The 27639-nt window shown below is 39.8% G+C and overlaps 1 long non-coding RNA gene across 1 annotated transcript in view; it reads left to right on the top strand.

Annotated features, from left to right (window-relative positions):
• The window catches only part of LOC103674225, a 41499-nt gene extending 14775 nt beyond the window's left edge, over positions 1-26724 (top strand). The window contains exons 2-5 of the long non-coding RNA XR_005834540.1: positions 17213-17311; positions 23214-23299; positions 25666-25746; positions 26545-26724. This is a non-coding gene — a long non-coding RNA (uncharacterized LOC103674225). The remainder of the gene's footprint in view (positions 1-17212; positions 17312-23213; positions 23300-25665; positions 25747-26544) is intronic.
• Positions 26725-27639: the final 915 nt, after the last annotated feature.

The raw sequence follows: 27639 nt of genomic DNA, 5'->3' as shown, positions 1-27639 counted from the left end.
CCTTCAATTGACCAACCCCACCTGGAGGCCTGCTTGCTTTAACCCAGTGATGCTTCCCATAAAGGTCAAATCTTTGTGGGCGTAGAGCAGGGCCAGAGTGGTAGAAAATTGGTCTGGCGATGGGGAGAAGGCATTCAAATGGAGAGTTACTAGCACACCTTAGTAGCATATTCGTAATTGCACTTTCATCATGTTAGCACATCATTCTCAGCTCCTGAAATCCCAAAATAAACCTTAAAGCGTGTGAACTATTGATTATGACTCAGTTGTATCTTTTTTTTATTTATTTTTATTTTTTATTTATTTATTTTTAAAAAAATATTTTATTTATTTATTTGACAGAGATAGAGACAGCCTGCGAGAGAGGGAACACAAGCAGGGGGAGTGGGAGAGGAAGAAGCAGGCTCATAGCAGAGGAGCCTGATGTGGGGCTCGATCCCATAACACCAGGATCACGCCCTGAGCTGAAGGCAGACGCTTAACCGCTGTGCCACCCAGGCGCCCCTCAGTTGTATCTTTTAATATAAATAGTCCAAGCAGTTATCCTACCCTTATCCAATTAATTAAATATTCAAAGAAATAATCTGAACAATTCTCAGAAGAATTGGAAAATCACTGAAAGACCTTCTGTTGGGGCATTTTGTTCTTGATTAAAATTAAACTAAGATTTAAAAAAAAATACGCATGTGAACTGTACAAGTGTGACATATCCTAAAATACAAAAATTGTACTTTTAATCACACATTGGTGAAGGTTTTTTGTTGTTAGAATTAAGCTGCAGGGGTGCCCTGGCTGGCTGAGTTCACAAAGCATGCAACTCTTGATCTGTGATTTCAAGACCCTATTGGGTGTACAGATTGGTTAAAATCTTAAAAAAAAAAAAAAAGAAAAGAAAAAGCTGCAAAAGGAAAGTGGAACTTTTTTTTTTTTTAGTCCCTCCATATTATCCCTTCCAATCTATTTAAGGTGGATAAATTGGCATGAAGATTCTTACTTAGCCAATCTAGAAATATAAGAAAAGATTTTAAGCTATTAAAAGAGGGTCTATTTTGATCCATGACTTTATTGAGCACTTGGCTTTGAGAGATGTAAAGATAAATAAGATACTTTGCTTCCCCAAATTTAAGATTAAACAGTGAAGAGAGGTCCACATCCAACTATAGTAATCAGTGATAATAAAACATCAGCGGTGGGATCAGTAATAGGGAGAAGTGGTTTAATCTGTCTTTACCAGAGATTCTTTCCAGTGGCTCACAAATATTTATTAAAAATTTACACTTACCATGTTTTAGAAATACAGATGATGAAAAGATACCAAAAGGCCCTGAATTCAAGTTGCTGGGGTCCGAGTGAGCCTTTTAGTACCTTTTCATCAAGAGCAGCCAATCTTTTGGTGGTTCCCCAATGCTTCAACGATGGCATTCAAAACCCTTACCATGTCCCTCCGTGGTCCTCTGAACTGGCCCCACCTATATCAACAGTCTCCTCAGGTGCTCTGGCCTTTTAGTTCTTCAGTCAAGCCATACTTACTAGAGTCTTTCCTCTTGAGATTTCTTTTGCCTTGGATGCCAGCTTCACCCTCATCTTAGAACACCTTTTTTGCCTCCTGGTCCCAGTTTAAATGCTGCCTCTTCACATGATCCTTCCCTGACCTTCCAGATAAAATCCAGGGATCTTATTACTTGCTCTAAAACCTGTATATAAGCAGGCACTTTGCTCTTCTCCCTCAAACACTTTAATTTATTAGTGTAAATGTTTGATGGGGGTCTTCATTACCAGAATGTAAGTACCATGAGAGCAGGATACCTGTCTGTTTCACAGCTGTGTCTTCAGTACCAAGCATGATGTTTGATGATGGTGCTCAATACATTGTAGAAAGAAGGAAAAAGAACTGGTTTTTAGCCCAAACCCCTACCACTTACCAGCTCGGTGGCTTTTGGTATCTTGCTAATTGGGAGTTAATTTCTTCCTGTAATATGGGGATAATAATGATAATGACACTTAGTTTGTGCTAGGCACTGTGCTTTTGTTATCTCCTCAATTAAAACTTCATCAGAAATGATGAAGGTGAAATGACTTGCTTGAGATCAAACATTTCGTAAATAGAAAACAGGATTTAAATCCTGATCTGTTTGATTTCAAAAACTGATTGCTCTTCTCCGTACCTTTATGTGATTGTCTTGGGGGTAAAACCTGTAGGGGAGGTCTTTGATACAGGCTTGTAGGGTGCTTGCCCGTTCTGAGGATATTGACATTCATGAAGAAGCATGCTTAAACCGCTTTTAGACAATTGGAGTGCGGGATTAACTCCCTGTAGAGAAAGTGTAAGCGACTTCTCCCCCTCCCCCGGGGAAAGTGACTTCTAAACTGACTCCTGAAGAAGTTAGCTGGGTCCGGAAGCAGAATGTAGCATAAATGCCCCAAGGCAAGAGCTGGGGCGGGAGGGTGAAGAGCCTGGCAGGGTAGGCCAGGAAGTTGCTACTTGTTGTAAAACGCTGTAGGGAGACATCGGTGAGTTTTATATATTGAAAATATTTTGGAAGTAAGAAGTCCCAATTTGGAGTCTCCTTTAGGGGCCAAAGTGTCCATAGCCTTTCTCCTATTTTGCATCTCTGTAGCAAAGGAAGCATTTTAGCTCTTGCATTCCACTGTAGCACCCAACACAGTAGTGTTTGAAAAAGGAATTAGCAGCGTGAGGTAAGGAGTGGCTGTTTATGCTCGGTTGTTTGGTATAATTCTCTTGTTTGTTGTTGTTTTTCTGTGAGGGTAGGTGGCCTAGCCTAGATGGATAGCAGCCTCACACTAGTCACTTCACCCCTATAGCCTCAGTTTCTCATTTGGAAATTAGAGATAATTAAAATGCCTACCTCATAGGCTTCTTATGCAACATCCACTCAGTGCCTGGCACAAAATAAGCTTTTGGGCAGTGTTAGCTCCTACTGTTATTAATACATATTTCCTGTCCATTCTGACCCATGCCTCTTGAATGAATGTGCATTGTTTATTTATCAAAGACCGGTTGACTGGGACACAGGAATGGACTTTTTTTTTTTTAAATCATGATTTTAGTGTTTACAAAGATAATAAAATTGTCAATGAAAAAAAGACAATGAATCATCTTACTGGGGTAGTCCTGGTGTTTCCTAGACGTATTTATGATGAAATACAAAATGTGAACATGAGCTAATACTTATAGAACCCATTGTGCATGCCAGGGTTGTGCTTTCCATGCATTATCCTTGGGAAGTCTGCTTTACAGATAAGGAAATTGCGATCTTTCTAAGGTGTTAACACCAGACAACTGTAGAAGTAGACATTAAACCATGTGCTTCTCCAAACCATTTTGTGCCTTTAGCATTGTAAAGGGCTGACTTATCTCCCAACAATTTCAGCAGCTCTGTTGGGAGGTAAAAATGGGAACAGGGCTCTTAATTGTTTTTCTAATCTATCGGATTAATTGGAAGCTCCAGGCATAGTGTGCTGCCTAGTACGTAGTAGAGGCTCAAGAAAGGTTTATTGACTATAAATCTTAAATCAGATTGAGTGAGAAAAAGATGACGAGAAAAGCAATATTAGGGGCTGGCCCCAGCCTGTGTTCTACTAAAAAAAAAAAAAAAAAGCAAACACCCAAAAAACAAATCTGAGGTCACCAGAGATTTTATTAGCATAGCATGTTTACACAGACTAACGGTTGGAGTCTGAGGTGACAAATTTTCCTGTGTGTGTTGTAAGGGATTAACTCCTGTCTGTAGAGTTGTTATCTGCAGCAATCTGTTTGCTTCCCATTAGGTGCCCCTACCGCTCAAGAAGCTCCTGGCTCTGTCCTTGTGTTGGGCTAATTAGTTTAGATTCAGTGAAGAAAAACTATGTGTAACATTAAAATAAACCAACCATAAATAGGAAGGTGTAGCTGCTGTCATAACTCATCACTAATGTATTTCAAAGCCAGATCCGACTGATATTTGTATTTTCCTTTAGCTCAGGTAATTCAGAGTTGACGTACCATTTAATGGTAATGAGGGGAGAAAGGAGACCTTCTTGCATAGAAGAGCAAGCATGCTGCATTTAAGTCTAGAATTCCTCTCCCTCCCCCATAACAACAGAAACAAAAAAATCTCAATTTTTTTTGGAGGAACTTCATTTATGATGAGGCATTTATTGGACATCTCAAACCTCAAAGGTGACCAGTCAGAAGGTAGTTTGATTACTAAGCATCCTCTTTATGATTTATCATGTTATACCACAAAATGAAGATACTTAAAGAGATAATTGTGTTAATTTACTATAGAAGTAGTTTATGTAGAAATTTTAAAGTGTAAAACATTAAAAGACTATGATAAGAGCCAGTGTCCAGATCTTGGTTTCTAATTCCATTCTCCAGTGAAAGGAACCAGACATGACTTAATTCTATGGCTGGGGCAGGGAATAAACAAGATGAGCCTGGAGCATCTTCTAAATGCCAGAAAGCACGAAAGTGCTAAAACAAAACAAAACAAAACAAAACACAAAACACAGGGTAGTAGGGTATATCAAATGGACACAGGAGCCTGAAAGAGCTCCTAGTGTGTGAAAGCTTGGACAATTTAAACAACTAAATAATATAATTTTAAATTACAACCCAATATATAAAATAAATATAAATAAAAGATACAATATACATATAACACAGAGCATAATAGTGTTAACACAAATATGTAAAAGTATAATAAAATACTAATGTAAAAGGAATATCTCTGTGTCCATACTGATGTAGATAAATGATTGGATAGGTAAGCAAATAAGAAAGAACAGATAAAATCTTCCATGTCTAGAAGAATTCCAAATGATTTATGTCAATAACCCTCCGAAAGGAGATGAACCATAACTGTCCATCCCTTAAATGTGGGCTGTGCTTAGTGACCTCCTTCTAAAGAAGATAGTATGGAAAGGGGGGAAAACAACTTTATACAGTGGACAAACTTGACAGACAGTACCCCAGCCAGCTGATCAAGTTAGCATGAACAATGATAAATGTATACTTGATATGATGTTATGAGAATGGCACTTTATCTCTGTGGTCTTCCTCCTCAAATCTGATAATCCCATTATAATCATGAGAAGACCACTGGACAATTGAGATCTTCTATAAAATATTGAACTAGTACTTGTCAAAACTGCTGTCAATGTCATAAAAAAGGAGTCTGAGAAACTGTCACGGTCTCGAAGAGTGCAGAGATATGACAACTAAATGTAATGTGATATCCTGGGTGGGATTCTGGGACAGAAACAGGGCATTAGGCAAAAACTAAGGAAATCTGAATAAAGTGCGGACTTCAGTTAAGAATAATAGGTCAGTATTGGTTCATTAGTTGTGACAAATGTAGCATACTAACAGGAGAAGTTAGCAATAGGGGAAACGGGGTGTAGGGTAGATAGGAATAATGTGTAGTCTTCACAACCTCTCTGTAAACTTGGCATTCTAGAATGAAAAGCTTATTTTTACAAAAAGACGGTGGCAAGGACAAGAGTCTGTAGTTCAAGTTTAATTTTCATCATGCTGGGAGCCTGAAGTAAATAAAAGCCCTTGGTGTCCTCAGCTGATTATGGTATAAAGTGGGGCAACCTTGCTGTCATCTTGCAAAGCCATGACAGTTTGCAGAATCAGAGAATGCAGGAATTTTAAATGTTCTCCTGTGGAATTTCCTACCGGCATGACTTTTTTTCCCCTTTGCTTTTGCCCGGTAGCAGTCCCTTGAGTGGCATTTGCTGTCCTAGTTAATCAGAGGGTAGGAGAAATGAAAAACTCTCCTCTTTCCCCTCCTATGAAGTTTCAATGGGCACTGGAAATGTAGGTCAAATTGCATCACTGTAGAAAGGAGCGAACAGGAAGGTATTTATGAAGTGCTGCCAGCCTCTCTTTAGATTCCGAGTTATGATGAGCCAGTGTTGAGCCAGCTTAGGTGTGAGATACATGGAATCAGAGAGTCATATTTTTGATGTAGTCCCAGAATGTTACATTTAATCAGTGATAAAAAGATTTCTGTGTAAAGCCCTAGTGAGAATAACTTGTACTGGCTTTGTTTAATTTGCATCTCCCAGCTTCTGGAATTCTTTTTGTCTCTTATTTATTATTGGTATATTGCAGCAATTTATATTAATTTAGCCAGAGAGATGTTTGAATTGTAGAAACTATTGCCATGTGTACATAAAAAAAAAAATCTCTTGTTTGGTAATCACATAAGTCTAATAATGTATTTTGCAAATTACACATAATATGCGCAGTGGGATCTTCATTAGCATACAGAAATCACAAAATATGTTTTTTTATTTTAAGTTAGGTTTCAAGTACGCCGTCCCATGGCTTTCTACCTTTTTTTTTCTTGGCTTTCTATTTCTTTTTTTTAAAAGATTTTATTTGTCCGAGAGAGAGAGAGAGAGAGAGCGAGCGAGCGAACACGCACGCATGTATGCACGCGGTCAAGCAGAGGGAGCAGCAGGCAGAGCAGGTAGAGGGAGAAGCAGGCTCCCCCCTGAGCAAGGAGCCCGATGTGGGGACTCCATCCTAGGACCCTGGGATCATGACCTGAGCTGAAGGCAGATGCTTAACCGACTCAGCCACCCAGGCGTCCTGGCTTTCTATTTTTTTAATGGCAAAATCTTACAGATTTTTAAGATAAGGCTTTAAATACATGTTTGTATTTTTTTAACAGTGTATACTACTTGCCATTTGTTAAGACATCCAGATATGTGCTGCCCAAGTGCTGTTACTCACGTTGTCATGAACAGTAAGCATCCTGACGGCAAAACCAATTATAAAACCTACTCCATTTCTACTCTTTCCTTGCCTCTGTTAAGATCCTGAGTAGTTTGTATACAAAATGGAAAATGAGGGGCGCCTGGGTGGCACAGCGGTTAAGCGGCTGCCTTCGGCTCAGGGCGTGATCCCGGCGTCATGGGATCGAGCCCCACATCAGGCTCCTCCCCTATGAGCCTGCTTCTTCCTCTCCCACTCCCCCTGCTTGTGTTCCCTCTCTCGCTGGCTGTCTCTAATAAATAAAAATAAAATCTTAAAAAAAAAAAATGGAAAATGAGATGATAAAATAAAGTAATTGCACAGGCTTGGGTTTTATTTAATCGTATAGGTTGCATAAATTACTCTGAAATATGTTTGTAATCTTACATACTTTCAGTTATTTTTGACTTTTTATTTTGAAATTATTAAAGATTCACAGGTTGCAAAGACAGTTTAGAGTACCTGGTTACTCTTCACCCAGTTTCTCCCATCAATTATATCTTTCCTATCTATATAGTATAATATCAATACCAGGAAGGTGATGTTGGTATAAAGTATGTTTGTAGTTCTGTGTCATTTTCTCTCATGTGTAGATTTGTTTAACCACTACCGTAATCAAGATCTAGAACTATTCCATCACCACAAAAATCTCCCTCATGCTATCCTGTAATGGTTGTAGTCATTCCTGTTACCTTCACAACTCCTAATTCCTGGCAACCACTCATCTGTTCTCTAACTCTACAATTTTGTCATTTTGGGAATGTTACATAAATGTGATCTTTTGAGATTGGCATTTTTCATTTAGCGTTTTAAAAATAATTTTATTTTAAAAAACATCAATGTTAAACATTTAAAAAAATTATTTTTTTTAAAGATTTTATTTATTTATTTGAGACAGAGAGAGAGAGCACAAGCTGAAGGGGGGGTCAAAGGGAGAAGCAGACTCCCCACTGAGCAGGGAACTGGACACGGGGCTCAATCCCAGGACCCCGGGATCATGACCTGATCTGAAGGCAGATGCCCAACCCACTGAGCCACCCAGGCACCCCCAAAAATATATTTATTTTTAAAAGTTGTCCAGAGTTTGATTCACTAATTTTCAAACCTGTACTTTCCTAGCTTGGGTGTTCTATACTCTGTTGCTATATTTGAAGAACAGCTAAAGTTGTATGTGCCGACGTAATAGCTGATTATAGCATTAATCTTATTGCCTGCTGTTAAAGATGATACTGCAAAGTTAAAGGGAAAATTACCCTGGGAAAAGCCCATCCTGTCAACAAATTAAATATTACAACTGTTTACTGAGCAGGAGTAAGAAAACCAAATGTATACTTCAGTTATACCAAATGAAGTAACTGACCCACATTTGTGTTCATTTCTTCTTGAAAGAACTTTTCAGAGAGACTCTTTGGAACGTGATATTTAAATGAATAGCAGTTTAAATATTTACATTAATTAGATAATGAAAGATCAGAGAATTGCTCTACAGATCTTCCTCGATTTATAATGGGGTTACATCCCAAAAAATCCATCATAAGTTGACAATGTTGTAAGTTGAAGATGCATTTAAAACACCTGACCTGGGGTGCCTGGCTGGCTCAGTCAGTATAGCATATGACTGTTGATTTCAGGGTTGGAAGTTTGAGCCCCCCTCAAAAGAGATTACTTAAAAGTAAAATCTTAAAAAAAAATGTTTTTTTGTTGAACACCTAACCCACCTAACATCATAGTTTAGCCCAATCTACCTTAAACCTGCTTATATTAGGCTACAGTTGTGCAAAATCATATAACACAAAGCCTATTTTATAAGAAAATGTCACTATCTCATGTAATTCATTGAATACTGTGCTGATAGTGAAAAGCAGAATTACTCTATGGGTACAGAATGGTTTTAAGTTGTGTTGGTTGTGGACCCTCCTGATTGCAGGACTGATGGGGAGCTGTGGTGCTCTGCCGCCCAGCATCGCAATAGAGTGTCATACCACATATAGCTCGCCTGGGAAAAGATCCAAGTCCAAAATTGTCAATGTGGTTTCTATGGAATGGGTATTACTTTCGCACCATTGTAAAGTGGAAAAATCATTAAGTCAAAACATTGTTGAGTTAGGGACCTTCTGTTTGTGGTTAGTGTGAAATGTAACCATATGAAGGCCAGTGTCTGCATCATGTTAATACTGTTGTAGTAGGAAATGGAATCCTGTGGTACATGAAGGATGGGAACAAACAGCCTCAGAGGGAACAAATCTTCCTTAGATGACTGTATGTTTTCTAACAAAATATAAAAATATTCTAGGAGCTGTAGGAGGACACATTAGTGTTTTGCTACAAATAATGATACCATGGCTCTAGGGAATCCCATGTGGCCCGACCTATGTAACTGAGCAAATAGAAGATGGTCCCCAGCACCATTTTGCAGCTCACTAGCAATGGAGAGGGGATGTGAGCACACACTTCTTGACTTGCCCAGAATTCGTGTTCCTGAAAGTTGTGTCAGAGAAGATTTTTTTAATAAACGAGGTACTCTTGTAATTGGCAAATGATCTTTATTTGGTTCTACCTCCTAACATTTTAGACAGTCTTCCTCCCCGTAGGAAAATACTCTTTGTAGTTAAAATCAACCTTTACTTATCACTTTAACATTTTTCTTTGTCTTTTCTTTGTCTTTTCTTTTTTAAAGATTTTGTTTATTTATTTGAGAGAGAGGGAGCAGCCAGCAAGCACAAGCCAGAAGGGAGGAGTGGGACAGAGGGACAGGGAGAAGCAGACTCCCCGCAGAGCAGGGAGTTAGGTCCCAGGAATCTGAGATCATGACCTGAGCCAAAGTCAGATGCCTAACCCACTGATTCAGCCCGGTGCCCCAGCACTTTTAACATTTTTCTTCTGCTTATCCCTGTGTTCTTCAAGCAGTATGTGATTGTACTTGAAGTAGCTGTTGGGATAGAGGAAAAGGGAAGCAATCATTTATCGATCATCAGCTGTATGCCAGGCACTGTACAAAGTCTATTAAAAAACTCTTTGTAGGGGTGCCTGGGTGGCGCAGTCGTTAAGCGTCTGCCTTTGGCTCAGGGCGTGATCCCAGCACTCTGGGATCGAGCCCCACATCAGGCTCCTCCGCTAAGAGCCTGCTTCTCCCTCTTGCACTCCCCCTGCTTGTGTTCCCTCTCTCGCTGGCTGTCTCTGTCTGTCAAATAAATAATAAAATCTTAAAAAAAAAAACAACTCTTTGTAGGAAATAGTTTTCTTGGTCAGATTTACTTAAGAAGCCTGCTGCTCAAAACAGAGTGTATACGTTATGTATTACTTGTATTTTAAGATATATATGCTAATTTATATATAAGATAATTTAAAGAATCTATGTCTATTAATTTGTGTATTCATGAGGCAATGTGTGAAGTGGTATGGAATACAGTGCTATAAGACCTACCCTTCCCATTAGCAGCTCCCTATCCAGATGAGGAAAACCAATTATAAGTAAAAGAAAAACCAGCTAACTATAGGAGTGAAAACTGCTCAACCCATCAGTGCAACATATATAATAAGGCAATCCATAAGTAATTACCAAATAAATCCTTCAGATTGTAAATGCTATAGTTGTTCAGAGGAGGAAAAGATTATTGATTTCTGACCCTTGGTTGTGTCACCTGTAAAATGCAAATGATACCTGCCTCATAGAAATGAATAAACTGTGTAAGTAAGTAATCATGGCTATACTGTTAATAATGAAAATTATAATAATAGCAACAGCACTAATACTGTATTAGGGTGGGCTGACTATTGCTACACAAAACTTTAGTAGCTTAATAAAATACATGTTCATTTCTCACTGAAGTCACAGCTCAGTGTAGGTTGGCAAGGAAGCTCTTGCTTTACCCCGTCATTAAGGGGTGAAGTTTTGTGGCTCTGCCCATCTCTAGGGGCTTGGAGCACTCTCCATTTTACCAGCCTAGGGTGTGAGAGACTGAGGATCAAAACAAGGAGGTTTATATGGATCAGGCCTAGAAGTGGAACCCAACCTTTCTCTTCATATTTTAAGGACTCACATAGCTACATCTTGCTGCAATGGATATTGGGAAATTTAGTCTAATTTTGTCTTCAGGAAGATGAAGAATGTGGATATAGGTTGGCATTGGCAATCTTTATCTCAAATAATATTTACAAAGGCTTATTAAAGAGGAGGGACCTTCCCTGGATCTTGTATAGAGGAGCCAGTAAAAGTTGTAGTAGGTTGCCCAGCCTGCCTTTATTTAGGTGGCCTTACTTAAAGAGGAAGGGTAGAAGAATTAAAAAACAGAACAAAGCAAAACAAAAACCCCGCAAGCATTATCAATAAAAATTGAATAGTTATCGCACTAGCAACTGCCTCTACTGTGAGCCACTTGGTAGTGACCTTAGGCAAGCCATTTAACTACTTTAGACCTCTATTTCCTCACTTATAAACATTCTTCATAGAGCTGTGGTGAACATTAAACAGGACAGTGCATGTAAAGTACTTAGCACAGGGGCTGGTCCAGAGTAAACACTCAGTAAAAGTTGTTACTATTATTGGTAGTGTTAATAAGTATGCCTCCAGAGTGAAGTACTTGCTAGCTGTTCATTTATTTGACATCTTTCCTGAAGGACTGTGTTAGAGTAGCAAAGGAGGATTTGACTGAGTATATTTATGCGGATTTTAGAATTCTATAACCCTACTCCAGCAACAGGAGATTAATGTTCCCCCTGGCAGAATACTGGGGGAGAAACCCTTTCCTGTCCCCTCGGAGGCTCCCCTCTTCCCTGTCAACACCACAGACTTTTAATTCCTCTCAAGAGGACAACAGGAGTCATGGACTTTACTTTTCATCCCGCCTTCCCCTTTTTCGTCTATAGGTGGATTTGGCTGGGAAGAGTGAGGGTAGATGCCAGAACAGCCACATATTGCTCAGGCATAATTGCAAGTTCTTAGCAAGGCAGGAACATCCCACCCCAGGCCCACATTATCTTGAGTGGTTGGGTAGCTGTCAGAGCCTGTGGTTCCATTGAATTCAGTTCTATTAACACTTGGAAGGAATATCAGGCCCTGGGAATACAAGGATGAAATGTTGCAGACCCTGCCTTGAAGAAGCCCACTTAGGCATGTAGGTGTGATGACCTGAAGAGGTTTATCTGAGTTTGTTTTGAAGGCTGGATGTGAGTTACTTGGAAGGTAGGAAGGAAGTAGTTTAGGGTAGTAGGAACAGCAGGTATGGAGGGACAGAGGTAGGAAGGTAGGAATTGCTGGGCAGGATAGCAGTAGAAGGAACGGTTTTCCGCTCCACTTTAGTATGTGGGTGCCACAGTTCTACCCCCTTTGGGCCTCATTTCACAAGTCTCAGTTTTTTCTCTGCAAAAGAAGGATAGTAAAAGTTCCTACATCATACAACTGGGAGGATTAGGTGAGAATACATGTAAAGGGTTTGCTCTGTGTTGAAACTGGGCACATAGTTAAAGTGCTTAGTGAATGTCAGCCACTGTTATTGTCCTGTGCTCTTGTAATTGACCTGCATATCTACTGACTTGAGCAAGTATTTTGCACAAATCAGAGAATTATTGCCAATTTTATTATATTTTTGTTTTTCCTTTAGGCTAATGGTGAAATAGTGTACTATAGTCACACTTGGACAGATGGTTTACCCCTCAGCTAAAGAGAGCCCAGTTAACCTCAGTGAAGCCTGGGAGAGATGGGGCTTGAGATAGGAGAGCCATGTGACCTGAAATGACAGGGGAAGTGAGGGATGGCTACGCTGAAATCTTTGCTGAGAAAGGAGGGGCTGAATGTGTTTGGAAATGGTCTGGTGCCAGGCACTGACAGAAAATGGAGGCTTCTTCAATGGAGTTTCGGGAGGGTCAAGAAAGCCCTGTGACTAAGTGCGGGACTAAAATGTATCCTTAAAACCTAGGCCCAGAGGTATTGGAGTCCTTGCTAGTAAGTGATTGCAGCTCCCTGTTTAGCAGTTATGTTTTCATATTCTCATTGGTGTTCAGTGGAGTGACCCTGAGAACAGACCCCGTAGCTCAGTAGGTGGGAAAACTCCAGCGGACCTTTGAAGAGGCAGATATCCAGAAGCACCATGGAAAATCAGGTTGTGTGGACTATATTGTTTCATTCTTAAATTTGCTTTGCCAGGGAGAAAGCCTCTCAGGGTGAAAGCAAGGAAGAGAATGAGTAAACTCAGGGGCACGCTGATACATATTTTTGGAGAATTATGGGTGACATGTCATCTTAAAATGTTTGGTCTGTGGTGTTTCATGTGGGAGAAGAGCCTGAGGATTATAACATAAGCTAAAGGTCCCACACAGGAGATAGGTGTATAAGGAAAACAAGTGATGCAGCCAGGTGGGATCTTCGTAAAGAATGTGCCCAGTGAGTGACAAGGGGCAGCCCAGGACAGCATCAGCCAGTTATCCCTGTGCAAGAGAGCTGCCCCCCGGTGGCCACATTTTTTAACTTTCCAAGGGAAAAAGGAAATATGGAATTTTATGTGAGCCTTCCCACCTTTTAAATATTAGCAACAAATTCCTTGTTTTCCCCTAAGATCGCTAACGTAACAGAGACAATAAAGTGAACTGTTTAGGGCCTGTGGACCTGTTTGCAGTGAGTGTCAAAGAGTGGAGAGAAAAATGTGTAGCCCAGGTGTTAGGCTGAGCAGCCAAATGCATGGTCAGCTCTCGTGCCAGGCACGGTACCTGGCATGGAGCACTTACTGAATAAATAAATGGGGCAAACCTCTGTTGCTTGTCATTCTTTCCACGTGCAGAATGGAGAGATTGGAGCAGGCCTTCCCTCAGCTCTAACGTAGAAGATCCAGTCAGAACTTCTGTTGCCCTCCATGCAGGGCCCTCTCTACCCTGTTCTCTCCCTTTCACGGCCTCTCCAAGCACCTAGGGTACCTAGGGGTTCAAGCTTCTAGATTTTAAGAAGGTTTAAGAAATAAAAAGAAAGTTCGTATTGTGACGCTTCAGTACAAGACTGACTCAGTTTAGGCTGGTTTTCTTTCCTCTATCATGGTTAGTACATTTTTGTTTAATTTTGACAGACTTGACTGTATAATAAGTGATCCAGATTATAGCGAGGCTCTCAGAGTCTTAAAAGTACATAAAAATGTTCTAGAAAATAATTCCTTTTCCCTATGAAGGTTGGTATAACATTGCTCATGTAACAGTGCGGGCTTTTCTCTGTTTAAAGATAATGAGAGGATTTGTCTGAACCCTTGGGCCTTTCGCAGAACCTTCATTTACAACAAATTCTGGTGATATCTGCCCTTTTAAAAACAAAAGTTTTTACTGTCTTGAGCAAAATTATTTTTATTGCACTTATCAAGAATCATCGGGGCGCCTGGGTGGCTCAGTCGTTAAGTGTCTGCCTTTGGCTCAGGGCGTGATCCCGGCATTCTGGGATGGAGCCCCACATCAGGCTCCTCTGCTGGGAGCCTACTTAATTCTTCCTCTCCCACTTCCCCTGCTTGTGTTCCCTCTCTCCCTGGCTGCCTCTCTGTCAAATAAATAAAATAAAATCTTAAAAAAAAAAAAAGAGGGGAGCCATTTACTTTATAGATCCATGGGTTTCTTAAACCCTTGGGGAAGGAAATGCTTTGGGCCTCTGGAGGACCGTACCTGGGACAGGAAAGTCCAAGAACAACCCCCCACCCCCAACAGAAACTGTTTCCCTTTCTCTCCTCTGGGATTTCATGGCCTCCTGGGTTGGATTCTCTCTGAGCAGCATGTTTATTCTTCACTTTGCTGACTGGCTTTTTCTTATAGGCTGAGAGCGCATGGGAGTAGCTTGTAGCCTAGACCAGAGTAGACCCTCTTCATTCCAAATTCTAGTTCCAAGGAGAACAAATGGAATGTCTCAGTTTGGGTCGTGTGTCCAACTTTGGCCAAAACAGAGGAGTTTGGAGTCGCTTAATACAAATATCATTTGGCAGGGAGTTGAGAATTACATAGTACTTAGAAACAAGGGTCACCATGGGCTAGGCAGGTCCTCTAGAGAAGAAAGGCATCTTCTACAATCTTGCCCCCCCCCCCCAAAGTAAATAAATGTATGCTTCTCTCAGGACTTTGGAGAAATTCAAGTTATATTTTTTCTTTTTCTTTTTTCAAGATTTATGTATTTATTTATTTGAGAGAGAGAGAGAGAGAATCTCAAGCAGATTCCCCTGCTGAGCGTGTAGCCCAGTGCAAGCTCCACTGGACCCAGGACCCCAGATCATGCCCTGAGCCAAAACCAAGAATCAGACGCTTAACTGACTGAGCCACCCAGGCACCCCTGTATCTTTTTTATTTCCTTTTCTCCCCTCTGCCTGTCATTTAAAAAAATTATCTTATTAAAAATTAAATTTTTTGAATGTTTGTTATAGCAGGTGGTGAATGAATAAAAGCTGTCCAGTTTTATGTTTCTATTCTTAGAAAATGCTCTCCTGTCTACCTTTTAAACAATTTCTCTTTGTCTTTGCAAAACAAAATTAAGTTTCTGTTTAGGCAGTTTGGTGTATTGGTAAGGGAACTAAGTAACATCAAAGGCCTCCATTCTAGTTCCAGTTCTAAACCATTTATTTACTGGGTAATCTTGAGCAAATTATGACCTCTCAGTCTGTTTCCTTGCTAGTAAAATGGGGACCATAACAACAGCTCTTTTGAGCACAGTGCGCTTGTGAAGATAAAAAAGGAGAACATATACAAACATAGGATAGTTGTTTTTCTACCCCCGTTCTAAGAGAAGTTGCTATTTTTAAATGCTTATTTTTAGTAAGTGCCACTACCTTTTTTCCTCTAAGAATAGTGTTTCCCTTAAAGCATTTTTAAGGTATGCAGGCTAGTAAATGGTGAATTCTTTTAAAGGTAAAGCTGTCTTGGCGGCGATTTCATGGCACCCAAAATCTGATGACTTCCTTGGATACTTTGGGGGTATGGCTGAGTGTCCTGAAGGAAAACGGAAAAATAGCTTGACCTAGTGAAATCCCATCAAGCACAGAGTTCAGTCTGATGCCAGTGTTGTTCCATCTCCAGTCTACTCTGAAGGAATCACTGTCAGCGGGCTGAATGGTTATCTCTAACGTAACATCTTTATTGGCTGTCTCTATCCTGGTAATTTGTAGCTTCCTTTGAGTGATTTTGCATAGCTGTAAAGTGTTTAGGATGCAAAGAAATGAATTTTGGCTCAGGACAGACATGTTAAGCAAGATAGTGGCTTTTATTGGAAATAAGGCAGAAAAAGAACACAAAAATGGAAATCAGAGAAAAATTTTAAAAGATAAGAGACTAGGAAGGAATTAGAAATCTAGGGAAGAGAAACATCTGGCTTATAAAGATTAGAGGAATGATTACTGAATGCTTACATTACTGAATAACATTTTGTGGATGAATGAAACAAACTGTTTAAAAAAAGGAAAGGGAAAGGATGTGATCCAGGAATAACTCAAGAGCCAATAAAGATAATTATGAATAAACCTTCAAAGCATGGTATAGAATTTCAGCTGCTGACTTTCAGAGATGCTTTATTAGTGACTTGGACCATAGAAAATTTTGGCTTACTATCTTAGAGTGTATGAAAGTAAATAAAAGTTAAGGAAAACAATCTTCTTGCCACTCAACGTTGGAATATATCTTATGAGGATTATAGGAAGGGAAGTGTATTAATAGTGAATTTTTCATATGAAATCGGCCTGCCTTGTGCTTTACACCTTGACAGCATCTGCTTCATAGCTGTGTCATTACCTGTATTTGCTGTTCTTTCTCTTGTGCTGCATGTCAGACTTGAAAACCAGCTTAATTTCTAGCTCTAGTTTGTTAACCTCCAATCCCTTGACTCCTTAACTCAGTGCTTCTCTGCAAATTAATTTTAATAGTAACTACATTCTGCTCGAAATATATATGTATGCATATCTATGAAAATACATGCATGATGGAACACATAATTCCCTTGTGCTTTTTAAGAGGATGGTTTAATTGAGTTTTTGTTTTCTATTTGTAGTGTTATGAATTGCTTTTTTAAGTTGCTGAATAATGACAGAATGAGCTCTCCAAATTATAATCTCATACAGTGTGTGTGTTTTTTAAATTTGTGATACTGACAGGTTTCATAGGAGCAGACTTTCTGAAGAGCCATTTCAAAAATTAAGTAAAAAGTCATTAGTGGCAAATTATACGCAATGATTTTAAGCCCCAGGAGGCTGCCTTTATGTACACATTGAATAGTCATTTGTTCTTAGGTTATTATAAATATAGCCAGTTAAATTCACTGTAAAAAGAAAAAAAAACTGGATTGCATTTGTTGTAAAATTGGTAAAGTGCCTATAATTTTAACACTTTGACATTTCAAAAGACATATAATAATTTTGGAACATCTGGCAACGAATGAGATTGTAGATTCCGGACTAACTTTATCCATTGTTTCATCCTTTTTTCCCTTTTCTCTTTTTGTAGATCTGAACAGAATTAAGAAGAAAGAGCTTCCACAATCACAGCAGATGAAGATCCGCTGGTAAATCGATCAGAATTTTTGGCCTGCCCTCCAAAGAAAAGGTAACTGGCTGTCCCAACATAGCACAGCCGAATACATGCAATTCTTCTGATTATAATAGAGTTTGACATTTACCAAAGGGTGATAGTTTTTAAAATTCAGGGTATCTGAGTAAGATCTCCAGTATAACCCTGAATATGATCTTAGTAATATGAAATGACAGTGAATTTAAGAGTACAATATTATTTGCTGTGTGTTTGTCAAAAGAAAAAGTGCTAAATAACCATTCCCAACTTATTAACACTGTAGAAAGACTTTGGAGATAGGAACATTTCCTGCCCTCCATCTGTATCCACCTTTTCCTAGGAATTTGTCCAAAGACATACTCTTGTGTTTCTGTTTGGTTCCACTTTCCCTTGCTCCTGTTTTCTTCTCTCTGCAAGCAGTGTAGACTAAGCTGCTCAGAAAAAATTTAAAAATAGGCAGGAGTTCTTCAGACACACGCTCTGGGCCCAGTGCCTTTGCTCAGACTGCCAGGCAGTGTGTGCTCATGAGCATTCCTAGATCATTACAAAAATAGCAGCCACTATTAATTGAGTTTCTCACTACATATTTGCTATTGTGCATTTAATGTTTGGGGAGGAGGGTGGTAAGTTTCACATACTGTTAAAAAGAGGATTTATTAAAACAAAAAAAATCCATTTTCCCATCTACTCCTGAAAGGAATGTGAGAGAGCTTGAATTTAAGATGTAGTTTAAGATGAGTCACTGAGGGATAAAACTGAACATGACCCAAACAGGGAAAACCAAAGGAGTTTCAGCTTCTGAAATTGATCAGCTTGTGTATTTAGGCAACAAATGCAGTGCTTCAATCAGTTTTAGGCAACTGTAGCAAAGATGGAAACATTTTGAACAACATGAACGTTCATCTTCAAAGATAACATTTGGAACATTACAAACAGAAACAGGAGCTTCAGGAAGGATGTAGCAGTTCTGTTTAGGTGCTTAGAACAAGTGACTGGATAGCTCTGAAGTCTCTGACTTCAGAAGGGGCCCTTAAAATTTTCTGACCTAAAGCTGAAAGCCCAGCATTTCAGAGGTATCCTTTAGGGAACCTCAAAGTCATCACAAAGGATGGCATTCATTGTGGAATGTCTCGAAAGTGCCAGAAAAGCAGCATTTTCCTAGATGGTGATGAGCAACTGGCAGTGGGGGGGTGGGGGTGGGGAGGGGAGGTAGAGGGAAAACACATTTGACAGAAATGCTAAGAGAGTTCTTTAGTCTGTACTTGTTCATTGAGCTTTGACTGTGAGCAGAGGGATTGTCCTTTAAGAGGAAAAGAGAATAGGAGGTGGTTTTCACAGGCTACAATTATGACTTACTCTTTTTTAAATAGTATTCAGATGGAAAGATTAGTTTGATACTAGGAAGTTAGTGACTAGGGGCAGGGAAGGAAGAAGTATAACAAACTCAAGTCTGCAGGAAGAAGTGTGACAAACTCAAGTCCAGACAGGTAGAGGAATGAAATGGGCCAGGTAGAACTGCAAGAAACTGTCAAATTCATTACCAGTCTGAAAGGGCAGCCCCTTTTCAGTGCCAGCTGATTATAGGCCTGGTACCCATTCAACAGATGTTTCTTGAGTGCCCACCTATGTCCTGCTGTAGTCTCTGGGCATTGGGGATTAATTAGCAAATCAGAGGGACAGAAGTCTCTTCCATTGTGCCATCTACTTTTTCATGGAAAGAAACACACAATAGAAAATCTAGTAAGTAAATATACTAGATGATGATAATTGGTTAGAAAAAGCAGGTCGGGATAATGAGAATCAGGTGTGCTGATGAGAGGTGGAGTTGCAGCGTTAAATAAGGGTGGTCAGGGTAGGCTTTTTGAGAAGGTGAGATCTGTGCATTAAGGATGAAGGAGTGAACATTCCATGCAAAGCCCACATGGGCAGGAGCCTGCATGGGCCTTCCAAGAAAGGAGAGGGCCAGAGCTGCGTGAGCAGGCAGGAGAATGGTAGGAAATAAAGTCAGCCAGGTACAAGACCAGTGGGTACAGCCTTAAAGGCCATCCAGCAGGCCTTTTATTCTAGGAGGAGTGGGAGGCCACTGGAAGGTTCTGAATAGAGGAATGACTTGATCTGACCTCTGTGGGTTTTGTTTTTTTTTTTAAGATTTTATTTATTTATTTGGCAGAGAGGGAAGGAGAGAGAGTGCGCCTGCGTACAAGCAGGGGTAATGGCAGGCAGAGGGAGAGGGAGAAGCAGGCTCCCCACAGAGCAGGGAGCTGGATGTGGGGTTCAATCGCAGGACCCCAGTCTCAATCCCAGGACCTGGACCTCCCCGGGGATCATGACCTGAGCTGAAGGCAGACACTCAACCAACTGAGTCACCAAGGCACCCCTATGACTTCTGTTTTAATAAAAGTGCTGTGGCCACTATATTGAGATAAGCTCTAGGGTGCAAGGGTAAAAACCAGTTAAGCTGCGGTTATTGTAATAAGCCAGGCAAATTTTTAAGGGAACTGAACTCAACTTCGATTATTTTCCTTGAGTTTTTCAATGTTAGCAACTAATTTAAGAGAAGAAAATAGTTTAAGTAAACCTAAGTAATTCTGTAGGGTTCTGCCATCTGCGGCCACTTTGCGACCTCACCTATAGAAGTGGAGAAGGAGTTCAGAGAAGGATGAGAACTTTGTGACAGGGGAAATTAGGGAGGGTAAGAGTTGATTTGAAACTCATGTGAAAGCTTGACTTTGTTTAGCAGGTAAAATTGAAGGAAGGGAAAGATAATGGCATGCAACTATTCATAATAGCCAGAAGGTAGCAACAACGCAAATGTCTATCACTGATGAATAGATAAATTGTGGTACCTCCACACAATGGGATATTATTTAGCCACAAAGAGGAATAAATTATAGGTATGTGCTCCAACATGGATGAACCTTGAAAACATTATGCTAACTGAAAGAAGCCAGACACAAAAGGCCACATGTTGTGTGGTTTTAATTACGTGGAATATCCAATATAGGCAAATCTTTTGAGACAAAACAGATGTGGTTTCTACAGGCTGGGGGAGGGATGGAGATGGGAGTGACTGCTTAATGGGCACAGGGTTTCCTTTTGGGGTGGTGAAAATGTTCTGGAACCACATAGAGAAGAAGGTTATAGCACACTGTGTATGTACTACATGTCACTAAGTTATCCACTTTAAAGTGGTTAAAATTGTGAATTTTATGTTATGTGAATTTTACCTCAATTAAAAAAAAAAAAGAATGGCACGCAGAAAAACAGTTGAGGAATGTATATTTTAGGTCCTGTTTAGCTCAGGTGGAGTCTTTGTAAGGGGGACCGATGCGTGGTAAAGCTGGAAAAAGGATGTTGGGCCAGGTAATGAAAGGTGTTGCCTGCTAAGCCAAGGAGTTTAGAATCTCTTCTGTTGGCAGCTGTAAAATATAGCAGCGTATATTCTATGAGAAAGAATGAGACTGAAGAGAGGTTGGTGCTTTGGGAGTCCCAGCTTCTGTGTTTCAAAGCAAAGCAAATGGCTTCTGGTCTTACCAATCTGTGATAACTGCTCTTCACTTGGTAAAATTTTGGGACAATCATACAAAGGTCTCAAACAAAATTAAGTTAGAGTTTCTCCTTTAAAAAATATCCATATTGTAGATCTGGTTTTATAAAAGGTTGTTGTTAAAAAAAATTAAGGTAACTATGTGAGGGGATGGGATGTGTCAACTAACCTTATTGTGGTAATCATTTTGCAGTAAGTGTATCAAAATATCATGCACATCTTAAACTTACATGTTAATATGTCCAGAGTTATCTAGACTGTTTTCTATGCATAGACTTGTCATCCTCTTCACTATTACTGTTTCACAAAAATAGGCATATATTCACAGTATTTTGCATGTCGCTTTTAAAGAATTTTACCTTGGCTGTCTATCTGCTTCTTTGTTTTGGACTGCTACATTATATGCTATACTTTCATTTGTAAAAACAAACAAAAAATGAAAAGCAAATGCTATTTACCTCTATTACAAAGAGGATGAGGTATCATAAAATATAAAAGTAGCTAACACTTAATGAGTACTTACTATGTGACAAGTGCTGTTCTAAGCATATTACATAATTGACTCCTTGTAACAACTTGATAAGGTAGGATACTGTTATGATCCTGCATAGGTGAGGTGTAGATACTGGTAGGATCCTCCTATTACAGAGAAGCTAACTGAGGCAGAGACAAAAGCTGTCCTGTTAAGCTCCATAGTTAGGCAGTGGCAGAGATGGGTTCAGGACAAGGTTCAGCTCCCACTGATGGTTGTTCTGAGGGACCTTGTGGCCAATGGTGTGAGATCATAGAGATTTTTCAGAAGTCAATCTGGAATTTTGTGTGAAAATTTCCAAGTTTAATGCTGGCTTAAAAAAAGACTTGAGATATAATTCAAATACCACAGATCCACTCATTTTATAGTTTTTAATATATTCGTAGTGTTGTATACCTGTCACCTCTATGTAGGTCTAAACATTTTCATCACTCCCAAAGTAGTATTTCCATTAAGTAGTATTTTTTCCCCTCTCATCAGGTCCTGAAAGCCACCCATTTGTTTTCTGTGTGTATAGATTTGCCTATTCTGGATATTTTATGTAAAGGAAATCATATCATCTGTGCCTTTTGTGTCTGGCTCTTTTACTTAGCTTGTGTTTGAGGCTCATCTATGTTGTAGCATGTATCAGTTCTTAACTCCTTTTAATGGCTGAATAATAGTCCATTGTGTGGATATGCACAATTTTATTCATTTATCAGTTGATGGGCACTTGGATTGCTTCTACCTTACTATTGTAAGTGATGCTGTTATGAACATTGGTGTACAAATCTCTGTTTGACTCCCTGCTTTCAAATCTTTTGAGTATGTACCTAGAAGTACAATTATAGGATCTTATTGTAAATCTGTGTTCAACCTTTGAGTGACTGCCCAACTGTTTTCCACAGGGGTTGTACCATTTTACATTCCTACCGGCAGTGTACCGGCATTCCAGTTTTTCTACATCTTTGCCAAGGCTTGTTATTTGCTGTTTTGTTTTGATAATAGACATCCTAATTGTGGGGAATTGGTATCTCTTGTGGGTTTTATATGTATTTCTCTCTTTTTTAAAAAGATTTTATTCATATGACAAAGGGAGGGAGGGAGAGAGAGTGCACATGCACACGAGCAGGGGGAGCGGCAAGCAGAGGGAGAGGGAGAAGCAGACTCCCTGCTGAGCAGGGAGTTCAATGTGGGGCTTGATCCTAGGACCCTGGGATCATGACCTGAGCAGAAGGCAGATGCTTAACCCACTGAGCTACCCAGGCACCCCCTTATATGCATTTCTCTAATGAAAAATGATATTGGGTATCTTTCGTTTGCTTGTTGGTTATTTGTGTTATGTTTTTGGACAAATGTCTGTTGAGATCCTTTGCCAGTTTTGAAAATTGGATTATTTGCCCTTCCCACCCCCCACCCCCCTTTTGGGTTGTAAGAATTCTTTAGGGGCGCCTGGGTAGCGCAGTCGTTAAGCGTCTGCCTTCAGCTCAGGACGTGATCCCAGCGTTCTGGGATCGAGCCCCACATCGGGCTCCTCTGCTGGGAGCCTGCTTCTTCCTCTCCCACTCCCCCTGCTTCTGTTCCCTCTCTCGCTGGCTGTCTCTCTGTCAAATAAATAAAATCTTTAAAAAAAAAGAAAAAAGAATTCTTTATACATTGTAGATGCAAGTCTCTTGTTAGATACTGATTTGCAAACATTTTCTCCTTGTGGATTGTCTTTTTACTTTCTTGAAGGTGCCCTTTGAAGCACAAAGTTTTAATGGTTTCGGTGAAGCCCAATTTATCTATTTGGCTCTGTTTTTAAGAAATACCTGTAAGTCAGATTCCAGCTTACTAACCACTTACGTATGATTGCTGCTCTCTGCTGCCACTCCCCACAGAAACCATTTGGAAAAATCCTAATGCTCTGTGAAAATACCTGTTTTCCGAAGTGGAGAGAGGCTGGAGGCTCTGGAAAGTAGCAAAGGTAGATTCTTCACCCGTAGCAATTTTGTTTCAATTCTGTTTTTCTCCTTATGAAGTTCCTTTACTTAGAGCAGTTCGATGGGGAGGAGGCTGTGGTAGAAAGTGGAGAAGAGTCCTGTAGATTTTACATTGATCAAAAGAAAGGTTAAAATAGGTTAAATAGGTTAAAGTGTCAGAAACTTTGCCTTCTTTCATAGATTGTGACATTTAGAATTAGAATGGCCATGGGGTTGCAGTAATTGTGTGTATCTAAGAAAAAAGGTTTAGGGACCATCACATCTAGAAAGTCATTTGGGTTAACATCTCCCCTTCTATATGAGAGAATAGTGTTAGGATTGGGGGTTGAAGACAGAAAACTATTCATTCATTCATATGTTTAGTGAAAAATAGTTAAATCTGCATGCCATTTATGTCTGCCAAGAAAAGGAAGGTTTTCTTTTGGAGGTGGACAGGGGATGAAAGCCTTTGTGGAACAGTCTGTCCTTTGGGAAGCCATACAAACCCAGATGGCTATAGGATCAGGGTGCACACAGGGAATGGGGAAAAGTCAGGGGGTTGTATCTGAGGAATCTAGGACTTTCCTCAGAGCTGGAACTTTGCTGAGGAAAGGGGAAGAAAGATGTGTTGTTTCTTCCCTTTGTGCTAACACAGCTGCACTGTTAGTCCTAGAGTTCGGCCTTAAGGCATTTTGCTGACTAGCTTTGGGAACTGGCCACCACACATCTTAGGTTCGTGGGTAGGTACATTCTAAGCTCCCAATGACACCCTTATGTTGGGAATGCAAACATTTGATCCCTGGGAAGACTAAGCATATTCTCATTGCCACCTTGATTTCAGAGCAGGTACTCTTAACCCCAATCCACAGTCCTATGATTTAGAGGTGGAGGTGAGTTCTCATATGCTTAGTGTGAGGAATCGGGAAAGATTTTGTTTAAGAAAGAGTTTGAGGAGGGACTTGGCTGAACGGTAGGATTTAAGTTAAGGGAGGCAAAGTATTATAAGTAGAGTGACCTTTATGAAAAAGCTTAGGTGCCGGGTTCTGGAGTGGGGAGCATATTTGAAGCTATAGATTGGTCATTTTGGCTGGACTGAAAGAGTACCTGCTGGAGTGAACCCCGTGACCGTAGTGAGATGGAACCAACTTGAGAAGGCCTTGAGTGCTAGGAGAGAAGTTTTTATCGAATTCAGTGGTCAGTGGGGAGCCCCTAAAACTGGTAGAATGAGGACTGACATAAATAAAACCATTCTTCATTCTGCAGACTGACCTGATAGTATAGCCTGGGTAGATTAAAATCGGGACCTTTTGTGGGATAGACACAGTGTTAATAAAAAGAGCTAAGACTTACAGGGTGCTTTTGTGCTGTGAGGTTTCCTAATATTCCTCACAAAGTAGGTACTCCTGTTCTACTAATTTTATAGATGAGGAAACAGATACAGAGAGGTTAAATGATTTCCCCAGAATTACACAGCTAGTAAGTGGTAGCACAGGGATTCAGCCTGGGCAGACTGGCTCTAGAACTCATGTTCTTAAATGCTGGGCCCATTAGGTGGTGATATTTACAGTCACTTCAGTGAAAGCTGTATCTGCAGAAAGAAGACTTAGGAAATTATTTTTAACAGTGTGTTTAATCTTTGCATTTTATTGCATCCGAGGCAGTGCACTAGAACTTTAACTGTACAGTCAGCCTCTTTTTATAGCTAAATGCTGGTCTGACTTCTCCATTTTTTCCCATAACTTTTTTTTTTTTCTATTCTCTCTCTCTCTTTTAAACTACATAAAGGCTCTAAGTGAAGATTTTAAATCAAGTTGTCAGTAGTTTAAAATTATAGGCCAGTATTAAATCCCTAGAAACATTTGGTCTTTATTCAGTTTAGAGTTAAAACTTACTATTTTGTATTTTTAAAAAAGATTTTATTTGTTTATTTCAGAGAAAGTGAGCGAGAGGGAGTGAGCATGAGCAGGGGCAGAAGGAGAGGGAAAGGGAGAAGCAGACTCCCTTGCTGAGCAGGGAGCCCGATGCGGGGCTCTACCCCGGGACCCAGGGTTCATGATCTGAGCTGAAGGCAGACGCTTAACAGACTGAGCCATCCAGGTGCCCCTATTATTTTGTATTTTTAAATTTTCTCTTCCTTCAAATAGTTTGCTATTACTGGTGAATGTTTCTTTGGGAGAATTTGCCTGTAGCTTACACATGTGATTAAGAAAACAAATTCAAAGTTCAAAAATTTGAATTCTTGGCAACTGACACAGCTTGTAGAATGAATATGTGTACAGGTTAAATCTTTCAAAAGATAATTACCCTCATCTTTTAAGTTTCCACCTTTGTGGCTATCCTTATTATTTCTAATTTTGTACTTGATTGTCAGCAGTGCCAGCTACTGAGCTGAATTCCATTTGCTCCTTCCACTGTTCTCCCCCTGCTGGAATAGAAGTATTCATGACAGGCTGTAAGTATTTCACTAGAGGGAGCATGGTTAAAGGGTCCTTGTCTGCCAACCCCACATGCAGAAGAGAGCAGAGCCCTGGCTCTGGAGAAGAAAGAGGGGGAGAGAAAGGTGTGGGCAGAGGAGGGAGAGAGGATAGGAATAAAGGCTCAGCCAATTTTAGGAGAAATAAAGAAACCAAAGCCAACACATTCCTAATTCAGGGGATCTGACTTTCTTGTTACTCAAATGACTGCAATCCTTTGGGGTTGATAATGGAGAATCTCTGTTACCAACCCTGTAATTTGCACAGATAAATATACTGTAGTTACTGGTTTTCAAGTTTATTAAAATGTTGTAGTGGGACCAGTGGGTTTTTGTTTTGTTTTGTTTTTTTTTCCGAATAAAATGGCTGGTTGTGTGGGGTCTTGGATCTTAGAAGTTTTGGACAGTTTCAGCCATTTTACATTAAACCGAATTTAAAGACTGGAAAAGATCAACTTTTATTTTTTCCACTTAGTGATGCCTTTGGCCTTTGAACAGAGCATTTTACAAGTGAATCTGCTGTGCAAAGAATACTTTTTGTAAAGAGAGCCCTTGTTACCCTTGGCACCTACTGGGAACATCCCTAAATTTGGATGGTGAAGTAAGCCCATATTTTAAATGCATCCCTGGAAGGGATGAAATGCTCAGAATTTGGCAGCATTTCACTTCTGACGGCCTAGTTCTTAAGCCACATACAGTCTAATTGGTGGTGACAGCCTTTTGCACAAGAGCATTTTGATGAATTAAATTTTTTCTCCTACTTCTTATTCTTCTCAGGTCCTCAGCAAAATTACTATGTTGTCCTTGTACTGATCTGAGCGCCAGGTATGTGTTAGGTAATCAGGAAGTATTTGATAAATTGAGTCCTCATTACTCAGACCTTATGAAACATATCACTATCTGTGCAGATGGATATTGAAGATCCTCAGAGCTCTAAGACTTCATCAGTACACTGGCAGGAACACTCATTGATAGCATACAAGGGACACTACTATATTAAAATAATTATATTAAATGAATACACATTGTATTGGTAATTTTCATTTTATATTTTTGGGGTATGGAGGAGGGGTATTTAGGTAAAAAGTCATCAGGTTTTTTTTATTATGGCCTGGTAGGTAAAATTTGAGTTTCTGTTGTACTCTTATTTATAGACCGTGCCTGTTTATAAGGTATACTTTGGAAATGTTGCCCAAATTTGCATATCAGAACACTGTACTTTCTCAGCTACCAGTTTTGACTTTTGTTGGTGACTCAGTTGAACTATTGGGAAACCCAAACCAACTGTGGATATCAGAATGTGGAAAGATTTAGAACATACTTATGGGTGAAGAGAGTGTAGTAAAATGCATTGGCTGCAGCAGAATAGAATTGGTGGGGAGCTGCCAGCAGTTGCCTGTTATTCTTTTGGTGGCCACCTCTTCAACTTGAAAGTCAAATAAATTTCACAGATAAGAATTGATCTGGATTGCTTAGTTTGATAGTAGATACTTATGTATAGGGTTTATTTTGTGTTAAGTTTTGTACCAAGTGCTTTCTATGGATCTTTTCCTCAGAAGAAGCCTGGCTTTATCTCCATTTTACATGTTAGAAAGCCGAAGTGCAGACAAGTTAGGTTAGGTCATTTGCTCTGGTTATACAGTTTGTAAGTTGAAGAGCTAGTATATGGACCCAGAAAGAATTCATAGCACCTAGCTTCCAGAGTCCTCCTTTATTGTCCTTATTTGTAAGTTGCAAGTAATACAACTTCTACCTTATACAGTTTAGAATATTGAGATAATGCAATAAGGTACCTCTGGCAATGCTTGGCACCTAGTAGGTACTCGATAACTGATAGTTGTTATTAGTAACACTTTCTCTTAATAACTATTG

The sequence above is a fragment of the Ursus maritimus genome, unplaced genomic scaffold, assembly GCF_017311325.1.
Source record: "Ursus maritimus isolate PB19 unplaced genomic scaffold, ASM1731132v1 scaffold_14, whole genome shotgun sequence".
NCBI lineage: Eukaryota > Metazoa > Chordata > Mammalia > Carnivora > Ursidae > Ursus > Ursus maritimus.
The sequence above is the reverse complement of the archived record's forward strand: the minus strand, read 5'-3'. Positions and strand labels throughout refer to the sequence as shown.